The sequence below is a fragment of the Homarus americanus genome, unplaced genomic scaffold (genome assembly GCF_018991925.1).
Source record: "Homarus americanus isolate GMGI-L3 unplaced genomic scaffold, GMGI_Hamer_2.0 scaffold19175, whole genome shotgun sequence".
Lineage (NCBI taxonomy): Eukaryota > Metazoa > Arthropoda > Malacostraca > Decapoda > Nephropidae > Homarus > Homarus americanus.
In genome coordinates this window covers 30,417-39,554 of record NW_024713987.1, presented here as the reverse complement: position 1 = coordinate 39,554, position 9,138 = coordinate 30,417, and positions in this window count along the sequence as shown.

Sequence of the window (9,138 nt, the reverse complement as noted above, 5' to 3'; positions counted from 1 at the left end):
CAAGCACAAAAAGCACATGTGCTTTGTGTAGCCACTCTGAAGGCCCAGTAGTAAACTGATGACTTTGAGATCGCCACATATCTTCCACTGGTGTTTCTCATACTCTATAGCGGCCAACAGAATTTTCATTGTTTCATAGCTCTCAGTCATTTTTGTTGCGTGTGCTATTGGGACAGATGGAAGCCGATTGCCATTGTGTAAAAGAACAGCTTTCAGAGAGTCTTTTCCTGAGTCTATAAACAGCCTCCAATCCTCTGTCTTGTATGTTTCAGACTTGCAGAGTTGTTGCATGAGAGATACTGCGTCCTCGCAATAACAAAGGTTGTTTGCCATCTTGAAAAATGCAGACAGCTGTCTATGTCGGTAACGCGCTGTAGTGATATGCACTCCATCTTCTAGCAGGTTACGCTGCTTTAGTCTGGATCCCAAAACTTCAGCCTTTTCTTTTGACAAGTTTAGGTCCCTGATGAGATCATGAAGCGCTTCTTGAGTAAATAGTTTAGGCCTGGTATTTTCAGAGTCATCCTGGTAGTCGTTTTCCATTGAGGTAGAGGTAGAATCGGAATCACTCAATTCTTGTTCAGTCGGTGGATTTGGGACTGGAAGTTCAGCACTGTGCGGTACTGGTCGGATTGCAGAAGCAATATTGGGGTACTGTACCTTGCCTCGTGTCTTGATTTTTATTCCCTTAATATTTGTGAGACAGAAGTAGCAGTCACTACTGTGGTCTTTAGGTTCACGCCATATCATTGGTACAGCAAACGGCATTCCTGAACTTCGTTTACCACACATCCACTCGCTCAGGTGGTTAACACAAGACTTACAGGCTACATGAGGTGCCCATTTCTTGTCTTGGTCACCCAAATGACATTTGAAGTAACTTTTGTAGTTCAGTCGAACAGCTTTTGTGATTGGTTTCTTGAGGCTACCAGGAGTGAAGGCACCACATATGTAGCAAAAACTGTCAGCACCGTTCACACACTTGCGACGTTCCATGTTTTGTTAATTTCAGAGTAATTACAAATCATGCAGGTGTAGATATGCAATATCATGAATCAGCAAACTGAAACAAACAAAAAAGCACAAATCAGGACAAAATAATTGCATAAGTGGAGCCAATGAGCATATAAATTACTGTATGAATAGCATGGTACACTAAATATATAGATATGCTGGTTCTGGAAAACTGAGCCTGATACAGCTATACGAATGTCATAATTGAGTTCAGCACATACAATTACACTAGAATCAGACTGTTTTGATCCAGAACCATGAGAAATTTTTTTATGTTGACCAGTGTTATTGATTAGTTAGACATGAATGCCCGCTTGTGAAGCCACGTTGGGAATCATTGATCAACTTGTGCTTCTGCAAGTGATTTCGAATAGAGTTTGAAATGATTGCTTCCAAAAAATTGCCTACAATTGATGTTACACTGATTGGACGGTAGTTAGAGGATAGTGAGCTATCTCCCTTCTTGAAAATTGGTATTACATTTGCTATCCTTCAGGATTCTGGTACTACACCCGTTTTTAAGGACATGTTAAACAACTTTGCTAAGGGCATACTAAGCTCTTCCTTACATTCCTTTAATACTCTGACAAATATCTCATCGGGACCTGGTGACTTATTAGGCTTTAGTTTGTCTATTTGCTTACCAACATCGTTACTAGTCACTACTATCTCGCTTAATTTATTTTCTTCACTATCTGTGCGTACATTGTGTGAGGTCACCTCATGTGAGGTCATGTAATTCAACCCCAAGCATGATACCTCTTCTCTCAGATGTCTCTTCAAACCATCAAAGTTTGCCCTTCTGTAATCTAGGACTCTATGGAATTTTCTTGCGGCTGCCCTGAAATTCTAAATGGAATCTTATTTCTTTGTGATCGCTGTTAGCAAGTTCGTTCCCTACCTCGATATTACTAATGAGGTTTTTTCTGTTTGACAGAAGGAAATCGGGTATATTATTACCCCAGGTGGGTTCGGTTATATGTTGACTTAGGAAACAGTCCTGAACTGTTTCAAGAAAATCCTCTGATTCTGAGTTACCCATAAGGTCAATTCAATCTATTTTCCTAAACTTAAAGTCGCCTACTATACAGACTTTGCTACGTATGGAAGCCCTGCGCATTTCATCCCAAATAAGTCGCTCATTAACTCTATCAAGATGAGGAGGTCTATATGTTACTCCTGTGATTAATTTTCCCTACCATCGATTAATTCTATCCAAATTGTTTCTGTATTCCGCTCAGTTTTTATTTCCTTATTTATTTCACACTTCAGATTATCCCTGACATAGATTGCTACTCCGCATCCTTTCCTAATCTGCCTATCGGTATGGAATAATTTGTAACCTGCAATTTGGTATTCGACAGGTAACTCATGTGAGTCTAGGTTTATCCATGTTTTGGTGAATGCTAATTATATTGATTTTTTCGGTGCATACCAACGCCCTGATTTCATCCATTTTGTTTGTCATACTTCTACTGTTTGCATAGTAGACATTTAAGTTAGTCGTGTTCTGAGTCCTCTCTTTGTCGCGTTTAGGTTTTAACTCGATGCCTAATTTAGTTTTGTCATCATTCCTAGCAGTATTTCCCTGTGACCTTTCACTTTGTTTACCCGCTCCCACTGTAGTCTCCTCCACCCCCATGCTCATATGTTCTCCTAGCAGTTTAAAGACTTCGACATCTTTGAACTGCCCTCTCGAGAGAGCCAGCCAGGGTTGCCACCCCATCCCTAGCATAAAGGTCCCTTCTGCTGTAAAAGTTGTCCCAGTTGTCAATGAATGGGACTGATATTGACTTGTAATATCTGTCAAGACGGTCGTTGACACCAACTGCCCTTGAAAACCATTCATTGCCAACTCTCATTCTCGGCAGGACACCACATATGATAGGGATCAATCTCTTCGACCTAATACGTTCTATAGCTGTCTTGAACTTATCAAGAAACTCCTCACTCCTACACCGGCTAATATCATTGCCTCCTGCACTGATATAAAGGGTTTGTTCCCATTACCAGACAAGATTTTGTCCATCCTATCAATTATATCCCCCACCCCAGCTCCTGGCAAACACACGCTCATCCTATTTGTATTTTTACCACAAAAAGCTCTGTTTAGGTACCGTACCTGGGAATCGCCAACAATTAAGGTTTTTGTACCTTCCTATGCTAGCATCCAATTCATCAATCAAAGAACTGAAAGAGTTGGTACACTTAGCTGTTGTTGACGTATCCTTGGTGTGTTTTTTCACCACCAGTTTGGTCGTCCCTCTCCTCACAACCTTCCATTCGCCTGAGTTTTTGTCAGACACGGGCTTTCCTTGTCTCGTTTCTTCCTTCATCCTCTCTCTCACTTCCTTTAATTTCAAGATTTCTTCCTTCATCCTCCCTAACTCGGCCCTCAAGGCACAGCCCTGTTCACAAGTAGCACTAGCCATTACTGACAATTAAGCCTGCCGTGACCTTTCCTCCAGTGAGGTCTGGTGGAGATGTCGACCGTCCTTCTCTCTCCTTTGGCCTGTTTTGCTATGCCTCAGGGGAACGAGAGCGTCGGCCCCAAAGCCGACAGCACTGCAAATATTGACTACGAGGCAACAGTCACTGAATGCCGCATAGATCTGCTGCTCAACTAACTCAACCCAGCTATGATAGCTACTTATGTATTAGGATAGTTAATTTTAAGGTATTAAAATGGCGAGAAGGTGCGGTTATTAGGGGAGGCTGGAGGCCACAAATTAAGAAGAAGAAAAAAGTAGTATACTGTAGTTGGTGGTGGTGGTGGTGTTGGTGGTGGTGGTGGTGTTGGTGGTGGTGTTGGTGGTGGTGTTGGTGGTGATTGTGGTAGAGGGATGATGGCGGTTGTGTTGTTGTTGTAGGTGTTATAGTTTTATTGGTGGTGTTAGTAGTTGTGATGGAATAGTGGTGATGGCGGAGTAATGGTGTGAGTAGAGGTGGCGGAGTAGTGATGTTCGTGGTTGTGGTGAAGTAGTAGTGGTAGCGAAGTAGTGGTGTTACAATAGTGGTGATGATGAAGTAGTGGTGTTATTGATGGTGGTGGGTTGTGGTGGTAATGATGGTGGCAGAGTAGTGGTGTTAGTGGTGGTTGTTGCAAGAAAAAAGATAGTCTTATGTGGGACACACAATTAGTTTTATCAGAACATATTACCTCGCCTGGGCTGGATCCATTTAGTGTGTATTACCTAAATATCTTGTCTCTTTTTACTTGTGATAATTTATCATTTTACACACAGACACACACACACACACATACACACACACACACACACACACATACACACACACGCACATATACATACACACACACACACACACACACACACGCACATACACACACACACACACACACACGCACATATACATACATACACACACACACACACACACACACACACACACACACACACACACACACACACATTCTCTCTCTATTTTTTTTCTCTCTCTTCCTTTATTCCTTTTCACTTTCTCGTTCTTTTTTTCTTTGTCTCCCATTCTCTGTCTGGCTGTCTGTGTGACTGTTTGTGTGTTTGTCTGTCGCTTTACTGCATATTTTCACTACATATTAAGGGTCACTTGCTGATTTTCATAGAGAGTGTTGGTAAGGCGGTGATATTCTTCTTCCTCCTCTCTAATGCTCCTACCCAGTTACCTCCTCCTGCTCCCTCAAATGCTCCTCCCTTGTCACTCCCTCCTCTTGCCTCAAATGCTCCTTCCCTGTCAATACTTCCTCTTCCCTCAAATGCTCCTCCCCTGTCACTCCCTCCTCTTCCCTCAAATGCTCCTCCCCTGTCACTCCCTCCTCTTCCCTCAAATGCTCCTCCCCTGTCACTCCATCCTCCTCCCTCTAATACTCCCCCCGTCATTCCCTCCTCCTACTCCCTCTAATACTCCACCCCTTGTCACTCATTCCTTCCCCCTCTAATGCTCCTCCCCAGTCACTCCCTCCTCTTCCCTTAAATGCTCCATCCCTGTCATTACCTCCACTATACCCGCACCAACCACCATCACAGACAAAGGAGTTATTGGGTTCATACAAAGGAGTGTTAGTTACTTAGTTACAAGACTAGTGAGGTTATCCTAAAGCTATATCTTGTGCTTGTGAGACCTCATTTGCATTATGCAATTCATATCTAGTCTACTACAGAATTGATATAAAATCCCAGCAAGAATTCAGACGAGAATGACAAGACTAATCCTGGACATTAGAAACCTTGAGTACAGAGACAGACTGAAGCATCTTAATTTCCACTCCCTCGAGAGACGTAGAGTGAGGGGTGATATGATCGAGGTGTATAAATGGAAGTCAGGGCTAAAAAAAGGTGATATAACAAAGGTACTCAAACTGTCGAACCAGAAGCGAACTCGTAGCAATGGTTATAAATTAGACAAATTTAGATTTAGGCGCACTATACGTAAAGAATGGCTTGGAAATAGAGAAGTGCGTGAGTGGAACAAGTTAACAAACATCATTAACTCATATACGCTGGATAGCTTCAAACATAGGTTGGATATATATATATATATATATATATATATATATATATATATATATATATATATATATATATATATATATATATATATATATATATATATATATATATATATATATATATATATATATATATATATATACCACTTATGATATATATGCTGATAACCACAAGGAAAGAAGAAAACACGAACTTCGTGTTTTCTTCTTTCCTTGTGGTTATCAGCATATAACTAGATCACGCGCAACTACAGTGATTTATTGTATATATATATATATATATATATATATATATATATATATATATATATATATGATATATATATATATATATATATATATATATATATATATATATATATATATATATATATGTAATATTCAGAAATTTCAGTGTAATTTCAAACGCCGTGCCATTGGCGATACTGAGCTTTCAAGGTCGTCGGAGGGAAGAGAGCGTTCCCTGCACATAGAGAGAGGTTGTGGAACTAGGCCTAAGTGATATTAAATGTAATTTGCCGAATTAATAATGATGTGATTCATGAAGTTAAGGGACTATTATTGAATTTGAAATTATTATAGATCGTTTATCAGTCTGAATAATGTTACGGGTGTCCCAAGGAGTTATTAGTTAGGCGGAAAATATGTCACGTAGGCTTAAGCTAACGCCTTGAGAGGACACGAGGCGGGCTCTCTCTCAGTCATGGGGAAGCATTCAGACAAACAAGACGTCCTTGCGCGTCCGTCACAGAAATAGTCACGTGGCCTAGTCACCTGTGTTGCCCTATTGCAGCATAACAAGTAAGTCTCATTCGATCTCAGACTGCGAGAAATTGACTGAGAGAGATTGACTGCCGTTTGAGACTGCCGTGATGATTGAGGATTGGCGATTGTCGCCGTTGGAACGATCAGTGTAGGCTTGTCACTGGTTAGCGGGGTAGCAAAGGATCTCTTGAGTGGACGAGTGCTCCCGATAACTAAAACGACACGGGACCAGCATCAGCATTGGGTGATCAGTTCTTACCACGTGGGTGCATAACACCACGTGCCCTCGGTCAGCTAGAAGTATTACCTACTGGCCATAGTCACCTGCGGGCGTTCTCTCTTCCCACCCATGGACGCACTGAGAGTACACTGAGGCAATCTGAGTAAATTAATGGTCACACACTGAGACTAGGAGTCTAGGGGATACCTAGAGAAACATTTTATCTCCCTTATCACGGGTGTATGTTGAGTTGGGTGAATCATGGTTCACGGGTATTGGCGGACCAAGTAACATCTCAATAATAGTGATAATATTTGGTGTGTAGTTAATACCATTTCTTTCAGTTACCGATATATCTTGGTGTGTAGTTTAATATTTCTTAAATAATTTTGATAGTATTGTTTTTTAATGCTTGTATCACTTATTGAAACCAGAGTGATACTGTGATTTAGTTCCTTTAATGCATTTAATTTTTCTTTATAATTCCGATCTCAGGTATAACCTTTGTTCCCCAAAGTAGTGTATAAGTTAGGTTAGGAATTGTGCATCTGTTGGGGTGATATAATTTTGTTGAAAGCCCTTAAGGCCTGTTTCATATGTGAAAGCAACATTTCTTAATACCTTAAATATATTGTTGCCTGAGTTTCTAATAATTTCAATATCATGTATAACTTTTATTCCCCAGAGTAGTGTTTTAAGTTCAAGTTAAGAGGTGCGTATATTGGTGTACCATTATTTGATTGTGTCTGTAGTATTGGAGGGAATATAAATGTCTAAATTTTACAGTGTGTCTCATTCATCCCAGTCACAGACGCTATCCTTCCACGGGTCACGGACAAGTCATTTTGTTTAGTAGATTTAAGTGTTCTTGTGCTGGTTCGGGATTTTTCTCAAAGGGGCGCTTCCACTGCAATTACCATCTAACAATCTTTAATAAACCCCAAGTCAAATGAGAAATTAAAGTCCGGTAAATTCCGACCGGTTACAAATGGTAGCAGAGCGTAGTTATTTTTATTTAGTGACTGATAGTTCTGTGGTTGGGATAATGGGCGTAATCATGGAGTGGATGGAAATGGTAGAGTGTGTGACCCCAACTCTACTCATGCTCGCCGTGGGAATGGGTTTGTTGTGGTTGATGGTGCGGGGTTACTCGGAGAAAAGGAGAGACAGCCCGGGGTTGGTACAGTTGAGAGAAGAGTTCGTGGAACGTATTGGAAAGCTAGAGGGGAAAATCCGGGGAGAGTACCAGGAACGATTGGAACAGTTTGAAGGGAAGATCAATGGGGAATGTCAGGCATGGGCGAACCAAATCAGGGGGGAGTATGGAGTATATGTACAACAGTTAAGGGGAGAGTACCACACATAATTGCAACAGTTAGAGAAGGAACATCAACAACACCTAGCTCAGTTGAGGGATGCACTAGATATGGTAAAGACACAGTATCAAATACAGCACGATGAGACAATGTGGGAGATGAGGAGACACCATAGTTGAGAGGGAACTAGTCTCGGGGCTGGGTTGACCATGTCTAAGTTCGACGGTAGGCCAGGAGTAGAGGTAGGGAAGTGGTTAAGAGAGGTTGACCGAACCCTCAAGCTGCTAGACGGAGACGAAGTCAGTCGAATCCAATTCATAATAAGGCATCTTGCGGGGCCTGCGGCAGATCGCGTATACAATGCACGCAGAGACTGGGAAACCGTAGATGAATTAACTTGTTATTTGAAGCAGCAATACGGCGGGCAGACGGCCACGTACGACGCCATTCAGAAGGTGATGAATCGGAAACAACGGAGCAACGAAACGCTTCTTGAATATTATGATGCTATGCTCGATTTGAACGATGAGTTGAACCACCATGGACATAAATATGATAAGGCCCTGTTGGGAGATGCAATCACTCGGGGGCTCAAGGAGGAACAAAGCCGAATGTGGTTATTGGAGGAGATCCAGAAGTATCCTCACCGTAGTCTAGATGAGTGGATCACGGGGCGGAACAAAAACGAGTGGCTTTGAGGGAGGTACCGCTGACTAAGGGAAGAGACAACGAGCCGCAGGCTGGGGGCTCGATTCTCCCGATTTGCTATGCGTGTGGACAAGAGGGCCACCTCAGTTTCAACTGCACGAACAGGTCCGGACCAGGAGAGAGTGTCCCAAGGGGATACGTGGCCAATGGCCAGTATCGAGTTGGAAATAACAATCGGAACTGGCGGTCGGGAAATGGTCAAGGCCAGGCAGTCCCCGCCAACCGTTCCTGGCCTCACCAATAGATTTCACCGGCGATGTCATGAACCAAGAGAGAGCGGACCATTGGTCAAGCGTGGTCCGCATGACAAATTTAATCACGACTGAAGGTACCTTAAGGCTGAAAGCAAAGTGTCCTAAGGTTTCGGTGCTGGTAGCGGGTCGTGAAATGTGGGGTTTAGCAGATACTGGGGCAGAAGTATCGTTAATTGATGAACACTTCTACCGTCGGGAGCTGGAGCCTGCAGGCGTGGTGTTGCAGCCCACTCGAATAAGGGTAAAAGGGGCGTCAGGGTTTCCAGTGCCGTGTGTGGGGTGTATTCGGGTCACTATGGTCGTATGTGGGGTGGAAGTCACTGATGTGGGGCTGTTGGTTTGTCCAGGGATTGA